Here is a 25,982-nt window from a genome sequence, read left to right as displayed (position 1 = left end):
TAAAAAGCAAGACTAAATATAAAAACCACAGTAAAGCAATTTTAATAAATAAGAGAATGACAGGCACTTTCAAATAAGATAAAGATGCTTCACTATCTATAAAAGTAAAATAAATTTAAATGAACTGAAAATATTGCTATTCATAAAGTTATAACTGATTTTGCCTTAAGAAAACTTCATAAGTCAATTTAAATGCAAGAAGTTTATTATTGACTTCAAGTTTAGAAAATATCTTTTTCATTATTAAATGTATTTACAATGCTCTCAGGTTCTCATTATGAGGTTAAAAATACTTAAAAAGCAACAAGGATGCCATTCATAATCCTAAATTAAATAAACAGTTTTTGAGACAGTTGTTCAAAATTGACACTATTACCTTAAATGAAGAGCAGCCTAAAGGTCATTTCAGAACGGAATTTCAACAGTTTTCTATACTTCTACATATGCTTCAGATGGAATATTTTCTCAGATACTAAAATTACAGGAAAACCAACATATATGCAGGCATACTTTTCAAAGCCAAAAACTTTTTACTGTAGATATAAAAGTATTGACAACTACAAAAGTCACAATTTCCAAAGAAAGCTAGATAATTAGTCTGCTACCATTGCCATAGTAAATATAGTGTTTTAGATATGGTATCTGCTACTAAAAATTATTGTGTAAAAGAAATTGGCCCATTTATTCTTAACCAGAACAAAAGGCAATTTTTGGCAAAACTATTTTGTCTCTTAGATGGTGCACACATTTTTATTACTTTTCTACTATCACAAATTAAAACTCTCATATCAAATGGTACTCTTACAGAAACTGTCTAGAAAATAATCAAATATTCTGATTGCTAAAGGGAATATACAATGAAACTTTTGGGTTATTTTGTACCTAACTTTCAAGACTTCGACGTACAGTATTTATTTAGCAAATGCAATTCCTGTTTTTTAAATACTGTGCTGCTTATATTTTTTTCTAAAGTGTACTCCTATCTAAATGGTCCCAAAAACATTTGGGAGTAAACTCCCCTGTGAACATAAAATATTTCGTTTTATAAAAAACAAAATAGGCCTTTAGGAAAAAACGATGCAGTTAGGGACACAAGACACCTCAGTCATCATCTTAATCTATCGCCTCACTTTACAGGTGGGAATGTGGGATCCAGTGAAGTTAAACCACTCACCAAGTCCACTCAGCTGTACTAGAACTCAAGCTCCAGACTCTTCACCGATACCCATTTCCCTTCAAATGTGGAATAATGCCAAGCCACAACACTAACTCAGTTACAAGCATAAATAAGCTTCTATTGGCAATAATTAACTTTTCAATGCAATAAAGAAAACATATCATCTGTTTCTCCTCAGACAACTATTAATCAACAAGAACTTTTTCATTTTGCTCTTTTATTCTCTTATTAGTTCTGTCAATCTCTGACAACTAGAACAAATGTAAGACTTACTCTTTTTTTTAAGCAGCATCTTAAAGCCATACGTATTATTTCTTAATTTAGAGAAAAAAATGCATTTTCTTAGGTTTGGTTTTTGTCAATATTACTGTTTGGTATAGGTGCTAGGACAAAAGAAAATGTTTATTTTCTCTCAAACCAAGAAAACCTCAAACGTTTGTTGTACCTATTGCAGATCTCCCAGCCTTCCAGTTCAAACTAAATGATTTTGTTTTGTAGGAAACTGTATTTTAATTTTTCACTAAATGAACTTCAAACAACTGAGAAAAGGAAGTCATATTCTTGTAGTCTGGATCACATAATAGTTCAGACCGTGGAAAACAGCTCCTCTTCTTGCCTATACAAACACACCGGCTGTAGCTGAGGTCACCTCTCTCTACCTACCTACCTACCTACCCAGTTTCTGTTACTCCTTGGTGTACCTAACTACAGAGAATATCAGTATCAATGCTCTGGCTCCCAAATCCTAAAGAGAGTAGCAGAGGTAAAGTATTACTAAAAACATACCTAAAGCATTCTCACCTATAGGCTCTTACTAACATTTATGCTTGGATGCAAAATATTAGACCACCCAAACAGCATGTCTGTGTTCAACTTACCTTTAAGCTGTTACTCTGCTTGTTGGTGACACAAAATAATTCCTCTTCCACTGGAAAACTGGACAATTTAACCTTATTTTGTTGGAAGGTTTTCACCAAAATTAATGAAATGTTCTTATGTGAAGAGGAAACAGCAATTTTAACAACAAAACTAGGTTTATTTATAGAGACATAACTGATTGAAAAAAAAAAATCCTTCTGTACTGAGACATGGTGTACGTGATCTCACCTTATGGGGAGTTTTTAGAAAACTCACTTTAGCTGTGGGTTATGTAAATATTTCGGTAAAATTCTATTTGAGGAACTTAAGAATTTATTGAACTTAGTTTTAACTCAAAAATAACCTATATTTTCTAACTAATTTTAGCAAGCAGCACCAAAATGTGAGGTAGATTTTTAGCTAATATTTTGAGTGTGTTCTTTTAAATTAACAGCTTCCACATACAAAGGAGTAAACTCACCTCTTCAATTTATTGACCATCCATTCTATTCCTATGTATGTATACAGCTTTTCATACTTTAGAAAACACTTTCATGTACATTACTGAATTTATATGCTGTGATAATTAGAAAACTAGCATAATTCCTGCTTTCACCCATTTTCATAAAGAAAAATAAAATAGGCATAGAACAAATAGATTTAGGTTAAATGATTAGGACAAAACACTTTAAAATGGAGAGTAAGTCAGTAGAATGAATAGGAGAAATCTCAAAAAATGACTTTAAAGACTCAAATTTCCAATTTAGCCCATTTATCCAGGTTATCTAGATGAACAAAATGGAATTTCAGGCAGACCCATTTCGATTTTGCCCTCTCATTGGGAGTTTCCCAACACGGGTTTATATCCTGCCAAACTACAAATCTGCTCCATATTTACAAAGGCACTTTGATTTCTTAGCCATCCATGCCCAATTTCTTCATTACCTGCCATCAATGCAAGCTTCTGTCACATGTCAGTGGTATCCAAACAAACTACTTATACATAGTAGGCATAAAAATAAAATTTTTTATTTGACTAGAATTATTTTGAAGAAGGCAATGGTCTGGTTCTTAAACAGAAAAACAAACATGATCTGGTTCTTAAACATCAGTTAGAACAAATCATATGGAAGACAGAACAGCAAATATCAAATTATAAGGAAGCTACAGGTCATCGGCTCTGTGATGCTCTCTGTGCTATACTATTCAGACCACTAACTTTAATGAGGATGCCACCGATGTGCTGATCAAATATGTCTGTGATATAAACCTGAGAGCAATAATTTATTATGGCAATATGTTGAAAAGAGGATCCAAGAAAGCTCGGACAAGCTGACACAACAGGCCCAAACGAAAATGACCAAGTTCCAGACAGGTAAATGCAAATGTCTGTATTCACTGCCCAGTTGTAGGTCAGCAGATATGTGCCATGAGGGGTTCTAATTGAATTTTAAGCTCAATAGGAATTGACAATGAGACATGTTTGATAAATAATAAGGCAAATGATAGTTGGCCCTGACGCTAGATTAACGTAAGCTTAGGCAATAGCTCCACTGCTATGCACTGGGCAGTTCATACCAGCAGTCTCGTATTCAGTAATCATCATAACTCTGGAAAGGAATGTGATAAAATGGGACACAGATGGGAGAGAGATGAAGGTGGAAAAGGTAAGAATCACAGTATTAGTAAAACTAGTAATTATTAGTGTGTATTAAGCAATTATTATATGTCATGCATTATACTATGAGGTTAACATAGATGACCTAAAATTTACAAAATCCTGTGAGGTAGGCATTGTATCTATCCTCATTTTACCAAGAGGAAAACTGAAGCTTGCACATTTTCAGTAACTTGTTCAGGTTCATCGGGTAGTGGGTAGTAAAATGAGAAATTTACTTGAGGCAGTCACTTGGCCATCTCTTCACCCACCTATCAATCCAGTTACTGTGACCCCAATTGCAATTGGGGCATTGGGGCACTGAATACAAAAGAGAATAAGACAAGTAAAAGTCTCTGTCCTCAAACAACTTACATTCTAATGGAAGAAACTGATTGTTTAAAAGCAAATGAACAATAAAATAATAAAAAACTTATCATAGGCTCCATGAAGGAGGGGAATGAGGTGCTATGAGAGAATAACAGAGTATATACATTAGTGGCCAGTGAAGTAGAGACATTGAATTGGAAACCAAAAGAAAGAAAAAGATCTGGTTAAGCAAAGGAAGAGTGGGAAAGAATATATGTGGAAGATGTTTATCCAAAGGCCATGGCACGTCTGAGAAGCTAAAGGCAAACCACGGAGGCTCCACTGAACGGACAGGGGAAGGGTGGATGAGAAGAGGGTGGAAAGACACTCAGTGGGGAGATATGCAGGACCTTGTAAACTGTGGAAAGGAGTTTGGACTCGTGTTTCTAAATGCAAATGGGAAGCCATTCCAAATTGCTAAATGGAAGAGCAATGCAACGCAATTCATGTTTTGCTTCTGCGAATGTGTTGAGTACGAACTAAAGAGGGCATAATTTTATGAAGCTAAGGTTGTGATAAGGAAAGATGATAATAAACAAATGAGTAAGATATGGAGTAAAGTAAAGCAGAAAGGGGGCGGGAGTACTCAGAAACTGGTTTACAACGTAAAACAAGGTAGTCAGGAAAGTCTCACAGAGATGATTTCAGCGATGACTTGAAGGGTTATTTTGTGATCCACAAGATATCTCAGAGAACCCGGCGAAGAGAAGAGCGAGTTCAAGGCTCTGAAGTGATTGTGGGGGCAGACTGGTTAGCACCTTGTAGGGCACTGTTCGACTTTGCCTTTGACTGTTACTGAGGTAGGAACCACTGGATGGTTTCAGAAGGGTGACAAGATCAGACGTAGGGTTTTTTTTGTTTGTTTTTTTGTTTTGTTTTGTTTTGTTTTGAGATGGAGTCTCACTCTATTGCCCAGGCTGGAGTGCAGTGGCGCAATCTCGGCTCACCGCAACCTCCGCCACCTTGGTTCAAGCAATTCTCCTGCCTCAGCCTCCCGAGTAGCTGGGACTATAGGCACCTGCCACCGTGCCTGGCTAATTTTTATATTTTTAGTAGAGACAGGATTTCACCATCTTAGCTAGGCTGGTCTTGAACTCCTGACCCCCTGATCCACCTGCCTCGGCCTCCCAAAGTGCTGGGATTACAGGAGTGAGCCACCTCACCTGGCTGATATAGGTTTAACAGACTTTCTCTGGCCCTTATGCTGTGAAGGGGCTAGATGAGGAGAAGCAGGGAGCCCCAGTTAAGAGACTGCTGCTGGCCAGGCATGGGGGCTGACGCCTGTAATCCCAACATTTTGGGAGGCCAAAGTGGGCAGATCACAAGGTCAAGAGATTGAGACCATCCTGGCTAACACGGTGAAACCCCATCTCTACTAATAATACAAATAAAAAAATTATCTGGGCGTGGTGGTGGGCGCCTGTAGTCCCAGATACTCGGGAGGCTGAGGCAGGAGAATGGCATGAACCCAGGAGGCAGAGTTTGCAGTGAGCCGAGATCGTGCCACTGCACTCCAGCATAGGTGACAGAGCGAGACACCATCTCAAAAAAAAAAAAAAAAAGAGACTGTTGCAATAACACAGCTGAAGACGACAGTACCTTGAACTAGATGGTAGCAGTGGATATATGTGAAGAAGATACATGGACAAAAGAAAAGCATCTGAAAAAACGCTCAGTACCATTCATCACTAGGGAAATGAAAATTAAAACCACAATGAGATACCATTACATACTTACTAGAACAACTAAATATAAAAACGACTGATCAAACATTTTCAACATATATAACTGCTAAAATATGAATATCATTATAAAAGGAGTTATTCTCATCTTGATTCTAAAACTTTCCATCAGACATAGCACAACAAAGACTGACCTAGGAGTGAGAAGCTCAGTCATCTCATTTAGGTACTATCACTAAGTATTTAAGGTTTGTTCTTAGCTCACTATGCATTCACTCAATCAACAGATAAATATCTGCGGTAGGTCTCCTCTGTGCTGAGTACCGGACACACGATGAAGGGTAAGCTAAGACCCTGACTTTAAGGACCTTACAGCCACTTCTGGCATGTCATTTCAGTTTTGTGGGGCTCTGTCTTTCCCTCCTCATCTGTTGCACCTGCTTGTGCTCTCCAGGTACACACAGAACAGTGCCTTTGTGACTCTGTCCTGTTTGCCTGAATGGCCTTCACTTCCCAATCTCTTGCTCCCTCCAGACTGGGCTAAAATATGACTCGGATGATATATTTTTTTTCTAAAATAACAACTTTATTAAGATCATCCACACACCATAGAATTCACTCACCGAAAGTATACAATTGAATGGTTTTTAGTACATTCATGGAGTTGTGCTACTATGACCACAGTCGATTTTAGAACATTTTATCACCCCAAAAGAAACTCCATGCCCATCAGGAGTCCCTCCCATTTGTCCCCAGTTTCAGACCTGGAAAATCACTAATCTTTCTGTGTCTATAGATTTGCCCATTCTAAACATTTCATATAAATTGAATCATACAGTGGAGAGGAGCCAAGATGGCCGAATAGGAACAGCTCCGGTCTACAGCTCCCAGTGTGAGCGATGCAGAAGACGGGTGATTTCTGCATTTCCAACTGAGGTACCGGGTTCATCTCACTGGGGAGTGCCAGACAGTAGGTGCAGGACAGTGGCTGCAGCACACTGTGCACCAGCCGAAGCAGGGCGAGGCATCACCTCACTCGGGAAGCGCAAGGGGTCAATTCCCTTTCCTAGTCAAAGAAAGCGGTGACAGACAGCACCTGGAAAATCAGGTCACTCCCACCCTAATACTGCACTTTTCCAACAGGCTTAAAAAACAGCAAACCAGGAGATTATATCCCGCACCTGGCTCGGAGGGTCCTACGCCTATGGAGTCTCGCTCATTGCTAGCACAGCAGTCCGAGAACAAACTGCAAGGCGGCAGCAAGGCTGGGGGAGGGGCGCCCGCCATTGCCGAGTTAGTTGTTTGATTAGGTAAACAAAGCAGCTGGGAATCTCGAACTGGGTGGAGCCCACCACAGCTCAAGGAGACCTGCCTGCCTCTGTAGGCTCCACCTCTGGGGACAGGGCACAGACAAACAAAAAGACAGCAGTAACCTCTGCAGACTTAAATGTCCCTCTCTGACAGCTTTGAAGAGAGTAGTGGTTCTCCCAGCATGCAGCTGGAGAACTTAGAACAGGCAGACTGCCTCCTCAAGTGGGTCCCTGACCCCCAAGTAGCCTAACTGGGAGGCACCCCCTAGTAGGGGCGGACTGACACCTCACACGGCCGGGTACTCCTCTGAGACAAAACTTCCAGAGGAATGATCAGACAGCAGCATCTGTGGTTCACCAATATCCGCTCTTCTGCAGCCTCCGCTGCTGATACCCAGGCAAACAGGGTCTGGAGTGGACCTCTAGCAATCTCCAACAGACCTGCAGCTGAGGGTCCCGTCTGTTAGAAGGAAAACTAACAAACAGAAAGGACATCCACACCAAAAACCCATCTGTACGTCACGATCATCAAAGACCAAAGGTAGATAAAACCACAAAGATGGGAAAAAAACAGAGAAGAAAAACTGGAAACTCTAAAAATCAGAGTGCCTTTCCTCCTCAAAAGGAACACAGCTCCTCACCAGCAATGGAACAAAGCTGAATGGAGAATGACTTTGATGAGTTGAGAGAAGAAGGCTTCAGACGATCAAACTACTCTGAGCTACAGGAGGAAATTCAAACCAATGGCAAAGAAGTTAAAAGCTTTGAAAAAAAATTAGACGAATGGCTAACTAGAATAACTAATGCAGAGAAGTCCTTAAAGGATCTGATGGAGCTAAAAACCACGGCACAAGAGCTACGTGACGAACGCAGAAGACTCAGTAGCCGATGCGATCAACTGGAAGAAAGGGTATCAGTGATGGAAGATCAAATGAATGAAATGAAGAAAGAGGAGAAGTTTAGAGAAAAAAGAATAACAAGAAATGAACAAACCCTCCAAGAAATATGGGACTATGTGAAAAGACCAAATCTACATCTGATTGGTGTGCCTGAAAGTGATGAGGAGAATGGAACCAAGTTGGAAAACACTCTGCAGGATATTATCCAGGAGAACTTCCCCAATCTAGCAAGGCAGGCCAACATTCAGATTCAGGAAATACAGTGAATGCTACAAAGATACTCCTCGAGAAGAGCAACTCCAAGACACATAATTGTCAGATTTGCCAAAGTTGAAATGAAGGAAAAAATGTTAAGGGCGGCCAGAGATAAAGGTCGGGTTACCCACAAAGGGAAGCCCATCAGACTAACAGCTGATCTCTCGGCAGAAACTCTACAAGCCAGAAGAGAGTGGGGGCCAATATTCAACATTCTTAAAGAAAAGAATTTTCAACCCAGAATCTCATATCCAGCCAAACTAATCTTCATAAGTGAAGGAAAAATAAAATACTTTACAGACAAGAAAATGCTGAGAGATTTTGTCACCACCAGGCCTGCCCTAAAAGAGCTCCTGAAGGAAGCACTAAACATGGAAAGGAACAACCGGTACCAGCCACTGCAAAAACATGCCGAATTGTAAAGACCATCGAGGCTAGGAAGAAACTGCATCGACTAACAAGCAAAATAACCAGCTAACATCATAATGACAGGATCAAATTCACACATAACACTATTAACCTTAAATGTAAATGGACTAAATGCTCCAATTAAAAGACACAGACTGGCAAATTGGATAAAGAGTCAAGACCCATCACTGTGCTGTATTCAGGAAACCCATCTCATGTGCAGAGACACAAATAGGCTCAAAATAAAGGGATGGAGGAAGATCTACCAAGCAAATGGAAAACAAAAAAGGGCAGGGGCTGCAATCCTAGACTCTGATAAAATAGACTTTAAACCAACAAAGATCAAAAGAGACAAAGAAGGCCATTACATAATGGTAAAGGGATCAATTCAACAAGAAGAGCTAACTATCCTAAATATATATGCACCCAATACAGGAGCACCCAGATTCATAAAGCAAGTCCTGAGTGACCTACAAAGAGACTTAGACTCCCACACAATAATAATGGGAGACTTTAACACCCCACTGTCAACATTAGACAGATCAATGAGACAGAAAGTTAACAAGGATATCCAGGAATTGAACTCAGCTCTGCACCAAGTGGACCTAATAGACATCTACAGAACTCTCCATCCCAAATCAACAGAATATACATTCTTTTCAGCACCACACCACACCTACTCCAAAACTGACCACATAGTTGGAAGTAAAGTGCTCCTCAGCAAATGTAAAAGAACAGAAATTATAACAAACTGTCTCTTAGAACAGTGCAATCAAACTAGAACTCAGGATTAAGAAACTCACTCAAAACTGCTCAACTACATGGAAACGGAACAACCTGCTCCTGAATGACTACTGGGTACATAATGAAATGAAGGCAGAAATAAAGATGTTCTTTGAAACCAACGAGAACAAAGACACAACATACCAGAATCTCTGGGACACATTCAAAGCAGTGTGTAGAGGGAAATTTATAGCACTAAATGCCCACAAGAGAAAGCAAGAATGATCTAAAATTGACACCCTAACATCACAATTAAAAGAACTAGAAAAGCAAGAGCAAACACATTCAAAAGCTAGCAGAAGGCAAGAAATAACTAAGATCAGAGCAGAACTGAAGCAAATAGAGACACAAAAAACCCTTCAAAAAATTAATGAATCCAGGAGCTGGTTTTTTGAAAAGATCAACAAAATTGATAGACTGCTAGCAAGACTAATAAAGAAGAAAAGAATCAAATAGATGCAATAAAAAATGATAAAGGGGATATCACCACAGATCCCACAGAAATACAAACTACCATCAGAGAATACTACAAACACCTCTATGCAAATAAACTAGAAAATCTAGAAGAAATGGATAAATTCCTCAACACATACATCCTCCCAAGACTAAACCAGGAAGAAGTTGAATCTCTGAATAGACCAATAACAGGCTCTGAAATTGAGGCAATAATCAACAGCTAACCAACCAAAAAAAGTCCAGGACCAGATGGATTCACAGCCGAATTCTACCAGAGGTACAAAGAGGAGCTGGTACCATTCCTTCTGAAACTATTCCAATCAACAGAAAAAGACGGAATCCTCCCTAACTCATTTTATATGGCCAGCATCATCCTCATACCAAAGCCTGGCAGAGACACAACAAAAAAAGAGAATTTTAGACCAAAATCCTTGATAAACATTGATGCAAAAATCCTCAATAAAATACTGGCAAACTGAATCCAGCAGCACATCAAAAAGCTTATACACCATGATCAAGTGGGCTTCATCCCTGGGATGCAAGGCTGGTTCAACATACACAAATCAATAAATGTAATCCAAAATATAAACAGAACCAAAGACAAAAACCACATGATTATCTCAATAGATGCAGAAAAGGCCTTTGACAAAATTCAACAACGCTTCATGCTAAAAACTCTCAACAAATTACGTATTGATGGGACGTATCTCAAAATAATAAGAGCTATCTATGACAAACCCACAGCCAATATCATACTGAATGGGCAAAAATTGGAAGCATTCCCTTTGAAAACGGGCACAAGACAGGGATGCCCTCTCTCACCACTCCTATTCAACATAGTGTTGGAAGTTCTGGCCAGGGCAATCAGGCAGGAGAAGGAAATAAAGGGTACTCAATTAGGAAAAGAGGAAGTCAAATTGTCCCTGTTTGCAGATGACATGATTGAGAAAACCCCATCATCTTAGCCCCAAATCTCCTCAAGCTGATAAGCAACTTCAGCAAAGTCTCAGGATACAAAATCAATGTACAAAAATCACAAGCATTCTTATACACCAATAACAGACAAATAGAGAGCCAAATCACGAGTGAACTCCCATTCACAATTGCTTCAAAGAGAATAAAATATCTAGGAATCCAACTTACAAGGGATGTGAAGGACCTCTTCAAGGAGAACTACAAACCACTGCTCAATGAAATAAAAGAGGATACAAACAAATGGAAGAACATTCCATGTTCATGGGTAGGAAGAATCAATATCGTGAAAATGGCCATACTGCCCAAGGTAATTTATAGATTCAATGCCATCCCCATTAAGCTACCAATGACTTTCTTCACAGAACAGGAAAAAACTACTTTAAAGTTCATATAGAACCAAAAAAGAGCCCACATCACCAAGTCAATCCTAAGCCAAAAGAACAAAGCTGGAGGCATCATGCTACCTGACTTCAAACTATACTACAAGACTACAGTAACCAAAACAGCATGGTACTGGTACCAAAACAGAGATACAGACCAATGGAACAGAACAGAGCCCTCAGAAATAATGCCACATATCTACAACTATCTGATCTTTGACAAACCTGACAAAAACAAGAAATAGGGAAAGGATTCCCTATTTAATAAATGGTGCTGGGAAAACTGGCTAGCCATATATAGAAAGCTGAAACTGGATCCCTTCTTTACACTTTATACAAAAATTAATTCAAGATGGATTAAAGACTTACATGTTAGACCTAAAACCATAAAAACCCTAGAAGAAAACCTAGGCAATACCATTTAGGACATAGGCGTGGGCAAGGACTTCATGTCTAAAACACCAAAAGCAATGGCAACAAAAGCCAAAATTGACAAATGGGATTTAATTAAACTAAAGAGCTTCTGCACAGCAAAAGAAACTATCATCAGAGTGAAGAGGCAACCTACAGAATGGGAGAAAATTTTTGCAACTTCATCTGACAAAGGGCTAATAACCAGAATCTACAATGAACTCAAACAAATTTACAAGAAAAAAACAACCCCATCAAAAATTAGGCAAAGGATATGTTTATAGCGGCACTATTCACAATAGCAAAGACTTGCAACCAACCTAAATGTCCAACAATGATAGACTGGATTAAGAAAATGTGGCACATATACACCATGGAATACTATGCAGCCATAAAAATGATGAGTTCATATCCTTTGTAGGGACATGGATGAAACTGGAAACCATCATTCTCAGCAAACTATGGCAAGGACAAAAAACCAAACACCGCATGTTCTCACTCATAGGTGGGAATTGAACAATGAGAACACATGGATACAGGAAGGGGAACATCACACACCGGGGACTGTTGTGGGGAGGGGGGAGGGATAGCATTAGGAGATATACCTAATGCTAAATGACGAGTTAATGGGTGCAGCACACCAACATGGCACATGTATACATATGTAACGAACCTGCACATTGTGCACACATACCCTAAAACTTAAAGTATAATAATAATGAAATTTTTAAAAAAATTGAATCATACAATATGTTGTCTTTTGTGACTGGCTTCTTTCATCTAACATGATGTTTTCAATTGCAAGTCTACCATGCTGTAGAATGTATCATTACTTCATTCTTTTTTACTGCCATGTAATATGTATGTATATACATATACCCCACATTTTATTTATCCATTCATCAGTTGATAGATATTTGGGGTGTTGGCAGTTTTGGGCTACTATGAATAATGCTGCTATGAACATCCGTGTAGAAGTTTTTGAGTAGCATGTTTTGATTTCTCTTGAGTATAGACCCAGGACTGGAATAGCTGGGTCATATGATATCTCTATGTTGAACATTTTGAGAAACTGCCAGAATGTTTTTCAGCCTGTATGACTTTAAATTCTACCAGCAACTTATGGGGGAGTTCCAGTTTCTCTACATCCTCACCAACACTTGTTATTATCTGTCTTTTTTATTATACTTATCCAAAGTAGATGTGAAATGGTTTCTCATCTTGGTTTTGGTTTGCATTTTCCTGATAGCTAATGATGTTGAGCATCTTTTCACATGTTTTTTAATCATTTGTTAGTAATATAGTTATTATTAACATATCTTCTTTAAAAAAAAGTCTATTCAGATCTTTTGCCCATTTAAAAATTGCGGTGTCTTTTTATTATCAAATTATAAGTGTACTTTACATATCCTAGATACAAGTCCCTTATCAGATACATGAGTTACCAAAAATTTTCTCCCATTCTGTGGGTTGTCTTTTTTCTTGATAATGTTCTTTAAAGGTCAAAAGTTTTCAATTTTGGTGACATTCAGTTTATCTATTTTTTCTATTGTTCTTTGTGCTTTTGGCATCATACCTAAGAAACCATTACCCAACCCAAAGTCACTAAGATGTACGCCTATATTTTCTTCTAAGAGTTTTCTAAGTTTAGCTGTTACATTTAGTCTTTCATCCATTTTGAGTTAATTTTTGTCTACACCATGAGGTAGGAACCCAAGTTCTTTCTTTTACATGTAGGTATCACGTTTTCCCAGCACCATTTACTGTAAAGTCTGTTTGCTCCCTATTGGGTTTTATTATCCTTGCTGAAAATCAGTTGACTATAAATGTGTAAAATCTTTCTGGACCCTCTCCTGCCACAGTAGGCCACACCCTTCGCTGAGCCCCCAGCACATTTAACTTCCTCACCGGACTGTAAGAGTTGTTAAGAGCAGTAAATATATTTTTATTTTTCATTGCAACCCCCGTGCCTATTTGTTTACAACACATAATAGGTTATCACTAATTATTAGTTAAATAAATGGCTGCATGGAAATAAGGTAATTACTCCCAGCTGACTCACAGTCTAATCATATACAGAATGGAGGAGGTAGACTAAGTTATTAAAGTCTTTTTGACCCTTGGTGCCCACCAAGCCATTGCTCTTTATTATCTGAGGCCCTTCCTTCAATCCTTTATATGTGGTCATTGAAATAGGAAAGACTAAAGACAAAAGTTACCTTCCTTTTTTTTTTTTTCTTGTTTTTTTGAGACAGAGTCTCACTCTGTTGCCCAGGCTGGAGTGCAGTGGCACGATCTCAGCTCACTGCAACCTCTGTCTCCCAGGTTCAAGCGATTCTCTTGCCTCAGCCTCTCGGGTAGCTGGGACTACAGGCGTGTGCCACCAAGCCTGGCTAATTTTGTGTATTTTTAGTAGAGACGGGGTTTCACCGTATTAGCCAGGATGGTCTCAATCTCCTGACCTCATGATCTGCCCACCTTGGCCTCTCAAAGTGCTGGGATTACAGGCATGAGCCATCACGCCCGGCCCAAAAGTTACTTTCATAAATTCCATTGCTATGTGGGTAAGAAGCATCTTCTGAAAAATGCCAAGGTACATAAAGTTATTATTACATATTACTATTACTTTTCAGACAGGGTCTTGCTCTGTCGCCCAGGCTGCAGTGCAGTGCATGAACACAATTTATTGCAGCCTTGAGCTTCTGGGAGTGAGTGATCCTCCCACCCCAGCCTCCCATGTAGCTGGAACTACAGGCACATGACACCATTCCTGGGTAATTTTTTGATTTTTTTTTTTCTTTTTTTGTAGAGATGGGGTCACACCATGTTGGCTAGGCTGGTCTCAAACTCCTGGGCTCAACGATCTTCCTGCTTTGGGACTCCTGAAGTGCTAAGATTATGGGAGTAAGCCACCATGTCTAGCATGAAGTTATTTTCGACAATCAGCAGTGGTTGTAGGGGAAAAGGGATTTTCATACCAGTAATAGTTTTTTAAAATCCATTATTGTGGTTCCCTTTTGAAAATCCTGATGCATTACTATATTGATGGATAGGTGGTCATGTTTGCCTCTTCTGAGTTATAGTTTAAGGTGAAGCAGTATAAACAGGAAAAAAAAAAAAAAGCCCAATTCTTCTTAGTATAAATGCCTTTAGAATGTCTTCCTCTAAAATCTTTCCCATTTTCTCTTCCCACCTCCCCCACCAGCCCCCTCCACCGCTACTTTTCTTTTCTCTTCTTGTTTTTATAACTAAAGATAATTCTAGCATCTTTCTTGCTCTCCTAGCCATTGAAGTAAGTCTATGGTGTGTCAAATTCAGCATTGAGATACTTCAAACTTCAGGTTCTGCTCAAGAAAAATCATCAGTAAGTCACAGTAAAGTTATAGATTAGTAAGATATATAGAAAGCTATATATATACATATAGATTTAAAAATACATACAGATATTTGACCTATTCGTTAGTCTGTGTTGACGCCGCCTTTAAAATGAAACATGCCGGTTATCATATCAAACCTTGCGTAGCTTAATTCGCTATACACGTAGTGGACCTTCTGTAAATTAGGCAAGAAACACTGACCCTCCTATAGTTCTGTGATAAATTTAGTTGAAAATGACACCCTAAAGTTTCTAATGCAAACTAGGATATGACAATCACCTCTCCATAAGAGTGAATTCAGATTTCTTAGCAGAACATTCTAAGCAAGCTAAAGAAGAGTCCACACCAGGCACAGTGGCCCAGGACTGGAGTCCCAGCACTTGGGAAGGCAGAGGTGGAGGGATGGCTTGAGCTCAGGAGTTCGAAACCAGCCTGGGCAACATAGCAAGACCCTGACTCTACAAAAATACAAAAAGAATTAGCCGGGTGTGGTGGCATGCACCTGTGGTCCCAGCTACTTGTGAGGTGGAGGCAGGAGGATCACTTGAACCCAGGAGGTCAAGGCTGCAACAAGCCGAGATTGTGCCACTGCACTCCAGCCTGGACAACAGGGTAAAACCCCAAATCCAAAAATAATAATATTAATAATAAATAAAGAAAGAAGAGTCCAACAGAAAAGGTAGCATTTGAAATAACCTTTCAAGTAGAACAATCCTTTCTCTTCCATCTTAAGATCTCCTCAAAAGTTTATTTTTATCTCCCTTGTTTCCTTGGCAGCCACACTTTCTATAAAGATATGAGCATCCTTGCACTTCAGTGGGAACTTTCAATGACAGCTTGACTCATGAAGAAAGGCTAATACTACTACTTGTATAATTTATTACCATGGAGAGAGGGTGGGGGACAGAGAGAGAAAGAGAGAGAGAGAGAAGGTATCAGGACTTCAGTTGTAAGTAGAGAGATTTTATACAAAGAAGAATTTTCCATTCCAGTAGGGAACTCCAGAAATTTTCAGGGATGGCAGAAGGCAGGCCAGAAATAAAGACCCTGCAGCTTTCTTGTCTTTTTCCTAAATGTAAGTGTAACAAATCCACTTAAGTACAGATGTTAACACCAAAAAAAGTTAAATTAACTTGACCATCTGTTAAGAAGAGTAATATGAAAACTCGAAACACCTTTCAACTCATTAACACTCATGAGCAGACTAGAGTTAGATCAGGAATCTCTTTGTAGGGTGATCTGTCTCACACTGTGTGTCTAACACTCATGAGCAGCCTAGAGTTAGATCAGGAATCTCTTTGTAGGGTGGTCTGTCTCACACTGAACTCCAGTGAGGGTCAGAAAAACATGCCAGGGATCTGTAAAACCTCTAAGACAATTGCAAAATTGTTTTTGGTTTCATTTTGATGATTTATTTTAAAAAGAATCCCCAGAGCAAAATCTTAAGATGATCATATTCTAGGTCATCTGTGTCCAGAACTACCACAGCTTTTCATTCCATGCTTGCATTTATGAGGGCACCAAGTGAAAACAGAAAGTGAAAGCATTAACTATTAACGGTGCGTTTCTCTAGTGGGAATCCACCAATGTATTCCTGATCATCATAAGTTCACACGCCTAAGAAACTCTGGCCGAAGAGATTTACTTTCACAGGTCTTGCAAAAGCTGGCTACTCTCGCACAATACTACCTTTGACAGTTTGCCAGTGCCTCCAATCTTTCCAGCAGAACTGAAATTTTAACTCAGAGTGGGGCTTTAATCCTTGTTGCGAATTAGATGATGTCTGTCTTGTAAGTAAACTTAACTCTTTACAAGGCTAGACATTTTATTGTTCTATTGCCAATCATAACGAAAATATCTAAAATTGCAGATGACGGTCAAAATTCATTTTTATAATCTTAACAAAAGTGTCATGTTTATAAAGTGAAAGTGATTAACTGGAAAATACAGAATAAAACTTGAGGCTCCAGGCAATTTCTATTGACTTTATGAATATGTAATTTACAATTAAGAGGGGCAAAGAAATATTTCCTGTGTTTCGAGAAATGTAAGCATTTAGAACTAGAGAAAACTTTTGCTACCACTTGTCCAAGCTTCTCACTTCACTGGGAAATAAACTGAGGCTCCGAGAGGTTTGCTCAGGAAGTTAGCTGGAAAAGCCAAATCAGAAAGTCAAGTCTTTGTACTCATGGTCCTTAAGTAAAGTAGTACCCTGTATGATCTGTGTTTCACCTTTCATCAACAGTCATGTGCTAATCTTCCACGAATCAAGATAATTGTCAACTCTTTATTTCTAGGAAAACAATCCTATATGACTCTAACACTGTAAATAAAATGACATTTTATTTATGTTATCTGAAACTTGAAAAATCTTAAAATTTTTCCATTACATAAAAACGACTACAAAGCAAATGAAATACATATGCATACATTGCCAAAAGATAACATGACTTCTATGCCTGACTGCAGGGCATACAGTATATTACAAGTAGACAATTATATGGGGATTCTGAGTGTTACTGAAACCCATTTTCTATGAGCAATCTATTATAACAGAGAAATGGCACTTGAAATATGGAGGTCAGTTATACAAAAATGCTATGGAATCAAAAGATACGTATTTTCTCAGATGTACCCTCCTTTCTCACCCCCATTCCTTTGCTCAAGCTGCCATGTTGAACCTTCTAACCAAATAAATTTCTTCTTCTATCTGTGCTGGGCAACATTTTTTTTTTTTTTTTTTTTGAGATGGAGTCTTGCTCTGTTGCCCAGGCTGGAGTGCAGTGGCGCAATCCCGGCTCACTGCAACCTCTGCTTCCTGGGTTCAAACAATTCTCCTTCCTCGGCCTCCCGAGTAGCTGGGATTACAGGCGCACGCCACCACACTCGGCTAATTTTTGTATTTTTAGTAGATGCAGGGTTTTACCACGTTGGCCAGGCTGGTCTCGAACTCCTGACCTCATGTGATCTGCTTGCCTCAGCCTCCTAAAGTGCTGGGATTACAGGCATGAGCCACCATAGCTGGCCCCAGGCAACATTCTAACCATCCTACAAGGATGTTATCTTTCCCCTCCCAAATTGCCATGCCTTTTGCATTTTGCTGATAGTTACTATGTTCTCTTTGACATATATTTATTGGCATACCTGGTTTACATACTCCTTTCTGACAGAAATTGATTATAGCCAAGTAGAGTGCACATAATATATGGTTATTGAATTAAAGCAACATATGAAGTTTAGGGCAAAAGGGCTCTAAATTTGTCATAGTGGCTGTTCTCAAAATCTAACTTACTATCATTTTCCCTTAAAGGTATATATAAATGGCCACAGTAAAGTGATCACTATGAAGAATAAGGAGCAACACAGAAAAAATGCTTAAGATAATGTTAAATGAAAAAAGCAAAAACCAAAACTAGAATTTATTTATATTTTCAAATATTATAGATGCATATGTACAAAAAGTGGAAGGTAAAACAGAAAAATAAAAACAATTTGCACTCTTGGGTAATGGAATGACTGGCTTCTGTTAATGTGCTTATGTTTATAAAATAAATGTTTTTAGATGTATACATATGTAGTAATTAGTGATATTTATATTGGATATTGGTACTAATATTTCTGGACTATAAACAAAAAGAAAGCATATGTAGTTATCTTATGTCTAATGTCTCTCAGCTTGTTGGGCTGCATGGACACCTTTAAAGAACTGTCACTACCTGGTAGCTACCAGAACTGCAGAGTTGGTACCTGAGAAGGCACTTTGCGAAGTTGGCAGTTGGCTGGTGAGTCAACTTTTACAGTCAAAACAAGTATGCAAAAAAATGTTCAAAGAACCAAAATACATGTCATCCACTGAAACTGAAAATATAGCAAACATTATATATTTTCAGGGCACACAGGAATATTCTTAGAGTCCAGTTTACAGTTTTCTATTCCCATCCAAAGGCAAACATTTATTTCTTAATGTTTCTCCTATAAGGCATATTATTTCTAAGAAAGCTTGTTTTGTTTCCTATTTGTACTCTTATCTTCTAAATATACCTAAATTGCTATTTTCAGATATATTGTCTCTGCTTATACATTTGATTTTGTAAAATAAATTATTATGTTAAATAGCATTATCATCTTTGTTGGAAAATCAAATAACAAGTAGAAATTAATAGATTCTCTTTTGAGCATGTTAATTGAAAACTCAGTGTTTCTATGAATGAGGTATACATACCCTGCCTCAGAAAAAACTGCCTAAATCATTAACAAAGTGACTAAATGCTAAATGCCCCAAGGATCTCCAACTCAGTATTATTCGCTGGATTGATTTGGAACTGCTCTTTTATGCAGAAAAATTGAATTATATTTTTTTACTGCTAATTTTGTGATTTTACCAACATGATGATTTTAAATGAAGAAAGTAATTTGGCACAGCGTTTTAGAAAAATAAGATCGATCAATAACTTAGACTTTTATTAAATGAACGTATTTTAAATTATTTGCATAATCCAATAAATCCTACTTGTCCCATTCAAGCATCATCCAGGACAAGAACAAAAGAGGCTGATTTATTAGACATATGTGAGGCTGAAGAATTTTCTCAGAATTCTTGGTTAGGCTGTGATAAGAACACAAATTTATCTAAGTATGCTGAACAATGCTTTAGGGCATACTTAGAGAAGATGCTATAAAAAAGCTTTATTGCATCACACACATGGAACCAGATTCTCCCTCTCATGGGCTGTAGCCAGCATGAAGTTCACACTACATTAATTTGCACTTGTCGATATGCTGCTTTGCAAGTATTCTTAAGGCATGTTCGAATGTGTACTCTGACTCCTCAACTAGAATATAAACTCCCTAAGGGTAGGACCTGGGTCTCCACCCCCACAGTGTCTAGCATACTGGTCTGGGTAAGCCAAGCCCTCTGGAACCGCTGTTGTGTTCGTAAGGAGCAGGGACGAGAATGTGCTAAGCCTACAGACTGAAAGAGGGTGTGAAGAATACTGGAGAGCAACTCTGTCATCACCAGGACCGAGTGATTACATGTACCAAAGGCAGGCCCAAATGGCCCCTCTCCCAGTCATTTTGTAGAGGGAGAAGTGAGACTGCAGGTGGTAGTTGGATAAGTTTCTGAAGTCTGGCTCTTGAGAAATCATCCATTATCTTAGCATATTCCCCAAAAACCTTCTGAAAAAGAGTACATAGCTTTACAGACACAAAGCAGAGAATAGAACGGAACAGGATTTTACTTCAATCTGTAAGTGCTAGGTTTCAAGTAGAAAAGACTAACACTGCTGTTATCCAGTTTTAAAAGATACAACGATGTCTTTCTAGGACGCTTCCAGAATCAAGTAGAAGACTGGACCTCAGAGGTCCATGAGCTGGGTCTTCAGGTAAATCATACTGCTGCTATTATTTAAAACTAAAACTTCCAGGGAAAAGGTTCCATGGCCTGTTGCAGCAATTTCAATCTTCTTACTGTCAGAAAATTCTTGTTTCAGGCTATTGTGATTTGTAGTTGCTGCAGTTAAATCCCTTTGTTCTTGTTCTGTCCATATTGGAGACTCAAATCAGGTGTTTAACTTTTTCCTTGAAATAATCTGTCAAATCCTTGAAGACGTGAAGCAATGTTGAAGTCTTCTCTAAGTAAAAGGTACAATTCTTCAACTTTTCTTTATTGCTTTAATAGTTCTCTAACTTTAAAAAGGACTCACATAGGCCGGGCACAGTGGCTCACATCTGTAATCCCAGCACTTTGGGAGGCCGAGGCAGGTAGATTGCCTGAGCTCAGGAGTTCAAGACCAGCCTGGGCAACACTGTCCCTACTGAAAAACAACGACAACAACAAAATAGCTGGGTGCGGTGGCGTGCTCCTGTAGTCCCAGCTACTTGGGAGGCTGAGGCAGGAGAATTGCTAGAACCTGGGAGGCAGAGGTTGCAGTGAACTGAGATCACACCACTGCACTCCAGCCTGGGCGACAGTATGAGACTCTGTCTCAAAAAAAAAAAAAAAAGAAAGAGAAAATGACTGACTTTTAGGGCTTGCAGGCAGGCCTTCTCCTTACACAAAGCCATACAATATAGATGCACTTCTTCCAACAGTCTAGTTAATTCAACTGAATTTAGGCGATAATTCCTGTGTCGTTACACTCCATCCTTAATGTCAGTGTCCAAGTGCTGAATCACTGCTATAGATACGAGCAACCCTCAAATCCTTTTTTGCCCTCATTTTTCCAGCCAAAATTTTTGGATCTATTTCTTTTGCAGAGATACCCCACCCTAAATATTTGCTTTGATTGCTCCATTAAAGTCATTTCAAACTTGTTTTCTACTCAATAGTAGCCACAACTCCAAAATTAGAATTTATACAATACCGGTAAAAAAAAAAAAAAAAAAAGCTTTCTATATCAGCCTTCTTATCTCTGAAAAATAAAATTGGAACCAACATAAAAACAAAATTGTAAATATAAAATAATACTGTATTTACACTCCCATCCAAGCCACTAGTAAGTCATGTGCCACTAATAAGAGAATGCCATGATTATCAGTGATACACTCGCTTAGTAATGCCATTAGATTTTTACGAGACTAAAGATGTGGCACATTTGTTGTACTGCAAAATACTCTAAAACCGTTGTTATTATTTAAGATACATGGGTCTTCAAACTCAAAGCTCAGCATCCTAGTAAGTCAGAGGAAACTTAAAAAATACAGTCGTATTTCTATACTCAAGGTAGGGATTGGCAACTTCTTCTGTAAAGGGTCGGACAGTAAATATTTTAGGCTTTGTGGGCTATGTGGTCTCTAACACAACTCAACTCTGCTGTTGTTGCAGGAAGCAGCAATAGGCTATACATAAATGAGTAGGTATGGCTGAGTTCTAATAAAACTTTATTTGTAACACAGACGGCAGGCCAGATTTGACCTATGAGCTGTAGTTGGCTAAGACTCTTTAATGAATACTGGGCACATTAGCATATTGAATATGCATATGTGTCTGTATATGTAAGTGGGGGTATATACACATATATTAGTATGCAAAATCTCCATCTGCCCATCCCCCTGGTCATGGCAGTTTCTTGGGCACATGATCAGTGCAGTCACACATGTGCTGTTTAGAAGGGCCCTTACACTTGCAGTTTCATACTCTGTGGTCAATGTCTCGAAATTATTAGCAATTGTATCTTAGAATTGTGTTTTGTTTTGTTTTGTTTGTTTTGTTTTTATCCGAGACAGGGTTTCGCTCTTGTTGCCCAGGCTGGAGTGCAGTGGTGCGATCTCGGCTCACTGCAACCTCCGCCTCCCGAGTTCAAGCGATTCTCCTTCCTCGCCCTCCTGAGTAGCTGGGATTACAGGCATGCGCCATCATGCCCGGCTAAATTTTTTTTTGTATTTTTAGTAGAGACGGGGTTTCTCCATGTTGGTCAGGCTGGTCTCAAACTCCCGACCTCAGGTGATCCGCCACCTCGGCCTCCCAAAGTGCTGGGATTACAGGCGTGAGCCACCACACCCGGCTAGAATTGTGTTTTGAAGGTGTACTCTGATGGAACAGTGGAGACTGAACTCCTATATGTGGTCTCGTCTTTCCACTGCCTCACTGCAGCCCTAGGCAGTTCTCAGAAATATATTCCTCTCCAGCTTCCTCTATCCCGCCCTGCCCTGCTGCTGGGGTGGGGCCCTCCACCCAGGGTGGGACCAGGGCATGTCACTGGGGGAGGTGTGTATGTCACTGGGAGAGGTGTGTGTTCTGCTGTGTCTTTTGCCCCTGGCAGAATCCTGAATGTGTGTTTAGAGAGGATTGAGTCAAGTGTGCCCATCCCTGTCATCTTAGAGCAGGACAGGGAGGTAAGAATTCCCACCCCAGGCCAGGCGTGGTGGCTCAGGCCTGTAATCCCAGCACTTTGGGAGGCTGAGGCGGGCGGATCATGAGGTCAGGGGATCGAGACCATCCTGGCTAACACGGTGAAACCCCATCTCTACTAAAAATGCAAAAAAAAAATTAGCCAGGCGTGGTGGTGGGCGCCTGTGGACCCAGCTACTCGGGAGGCTGAGGCGGGAGAATGGCGTGAACCCGGGAGGCGGAGCTTGCAGTGAGCCAAGATCAAGCCACTGCACTCCAGCTTGGGCGACAGAGCAAGACTCCGTCCTAAAAAAAAATAAAAAAATAAAAATGAATAAAAAAAAGAAGGCATGTCCAGCCTGGGTTGGTGAGGGAGGAGGGGCAAGGAGAGAGAGACTGAAGAAGAAAGGAAAATGTTTTATATTTTAGTTCTTTTTAATATCACTTCTTTCCTGCTTTCTGAACAAAAGGGTCCTGTATTTTCACTTTGCACTGGGCCCTAATCAAAGGTTAGGGGCTATAAAGAATCGTCTTCTGAGATTCAATTACCAAAAGGGAAGTTGACAAAAAAACTATTTATGCATCACTCATTTCAGGTCAACTCATCCTTGTAATTTTAGGGCTTCCTGCAACATTTCCAAATCTTAAATACAAGGCTGTGAAATTGATGATGAATTTGGGGTTTCGGATGCTAGGAAGCTCCTTTTGGGATATGATTATCAGGAATGCTGCGTGGTAGCCATTTCCTTCACATACTTTGCTGTAGGATTAATTTATACCTCTTTAGAATGATAATGAGGCATTTTATAAAAATAAAGCACAATCAAAACATTATGTACAAAATTTAACAGACAACAACAAAGAAAGATGAAATTTTGCTAAGAGTTCTGTTTATTTCCTATTAAAAAGGGTAACACCGGATAATTCTAACATACAAAAACATACTTGTTCTCCTAATTTGAATAAACCAACTGTAAAAGAATCATTTTTGAGACAAAGAAATGTGAATATAGGCTGGGTGTTATTTGATATTAAAGAAGTATTGTTAACATTGTTAGGTATGATAATGACATAGTATGTAAAAATATCTTTCATAGATCCACATGGGTATTTATGAGTAAAATAACATAAGGTCTGAGATCCATTTAAAATACTTCTGCAAAAGAAGAAAAAGAGGTAGTAGAAGAAGATAGAAGAGGAAGATGAAGACGAGAAGGTGGAGCAGAAAAAACATGACAAAGAAGATGAAGGTGACGATGAGGACAGAAGTGGAAAGAAAAACAGTGAGATAGACGGCAAAGGACTGTGGGACAGGATTGGCAAAATGATGAGTGTAGGTGATGGAGATGTGAGGACTCATTACAATATTCCCTATACCCTCATACATCTTTTTAAATTCCCCTGATCGAGTGTGTGTGTGTGTGTGTGTGTGTGTGTGTATAATCATCGCCTAAAAAAATTCCTAATAAAAATCAAAGTGCATATTTCACATTCTCCTCCATACCAAATGCCTTTTTTTTCTGGTGCAAGAAGCATCCTCTGAGGCTGACAAGAATTCTCTAAGCTGAAGAGATACAAAGGAGTTGATGGGAAGGATAATCCGCCCATCGGTTCCTGACACAATATAAAGAAGAAAAGAAGAAAGTGGGTGGAAGAGACTGCCATTGTTACTCTCCTAACCTTTCCTTCTAATTATGCCAGAGCCAAGGCTCAGGTCACAAGGAAAATTATTTTGGTGGTCAACCATTTGCCCTATTTTGTATACATCAAAAAAGCTCTTGTTCTCACACATTCCAATCTCACAGTTTCCCACCTACTTTAAAAATGTATCAAGTGGTCAGACGAACTAAAATATGAATAAAATGACTATATTATGAAGAACACCCTGTTTGCAAACCTACAGATAGCCTGCTTGTGATGCTGAATTGTAAGATACACAACACTTAAACATTTAATCTACTTTATATTATTGTAGGTATTTCAGATAAATGCTCAACATGCCCCGCTTTTAAAAGTTAAATGTAAATTTCTCTCTTGAGTGCAGATGGTGGCCAAGCAAAGTAGTTCTTTGGTCTCACAGACAGAAGGTCAGGTCATGGCTGAAAGACTAAAGAACAATTGCTGCTTTGCTACTCCAAATCATCCATGGAATGAGACACCACGACTTTCTTTTCTGAAACTGTCTGTTCAATACAAAATAGTTAAAAAGAGTACCTATAAGATTTCCTCACATTCTGCCTGGGCAAAAAAAAATGGTAACAAGCATATCACTTCACATCACATCACAAACATCTTGTAACTGTTCAGAGGTTTTATTCCTAAGCTGTGACCTCCTAAAAAGGCACATCTCTAACTAAAAACATACCACTAAACGTCATTATGAAAACTACTATTGTTTCACTATTATCAGAAAATGTTTACAAATGAAAACTGCTCCTTGTAAATCCTGCAACTTTAGCCTCCATACCATCACGGATTAATTAAAATGAGATTTAATACTGCAAATACTTCTAATATTGCAAATGCTTCTAAACAAGTTATTCCTTTACAAGTGATATTATACTCCTATTGTTCCTGATTTTTTTTCCTGTAGAAAATTATAATGGAATTTTAAATAACTGAGACTCTTTCCTGATGTATTTTTGCAGTTAGTCCAAAATATTATGCTGTCAGAATGCTGTAGAATAATACAAAAGGCCAAAAGTATGCCGATATATTGATTCCTTTTTTAAAAATTACAATATATCAGGAAAGAAAAGTTATCTGTGACAAACTTAGTAGACCGAGGCCTTCAGTCCCTGACAGAAAGCATTTTCCATTCCACTATCAGGCACGCCCCCAACTGGATGAAATAAAATGTTTCATTATTTGCACATGTTAATAATTAAAAGTCTTCTGAAAATTTAAAACCCATTACAACACCAAATATAGTGGTACAAAAGCAGAATTTTACTTTGCTTGCCAGGATTTTAATTTAGTACTAAGGGTTTCAGTTATTACTTGAAAAGCTTTTTGTTGTAATCTTCATTATCACTTTCATTTTCAGTACTTTTCCCAATTGTCTTTGCATCATTTGTTGTAAAGACTTCATTGGCTCAAAAGAGAAAATATGTTGGAAAATATGACGAAAAACCTCGAACTAGAAGCATATTTG

At 38.8% G+C, this 25,982-nt stretch overlaps 1 protein-coding gene across 19 annotated transcripts in view; it reads right to left on the bottom strand.

Moving 5' to 3' along the window:
- The window catches only part of SDCCAG8 (SHH signaling and ciliogenesis regulator SDCCAG8), a 257,776-nt gene that overhangs the window by 135,457 nt on the left and 96,337 nt on the right, over positions 1-25,982 (bottom strand). The window lies entirely within an intron of this gene.

Source organism: Symphalangus syndactylus, chromosome 19, assembly GCF_028878055.3.
Source record: "Symphalangus syndactylus isolate Jambi chromosome 19, NHGRI_mSymSyn1-v2.1_pri, whole genome shotgun sequence".
Taxonomy (NCBI): Eukaryota; Metazoa; Chordata; class Mammalia; order Primates; family Hylobatidae; genus Symphalangus; species Symphalangus syndactylus.
The sequence above is the reverse complement of the archived record's forward strand: the minus strand, read 5'-3'. Positions and strand labels throughout refer to the sequence as shown.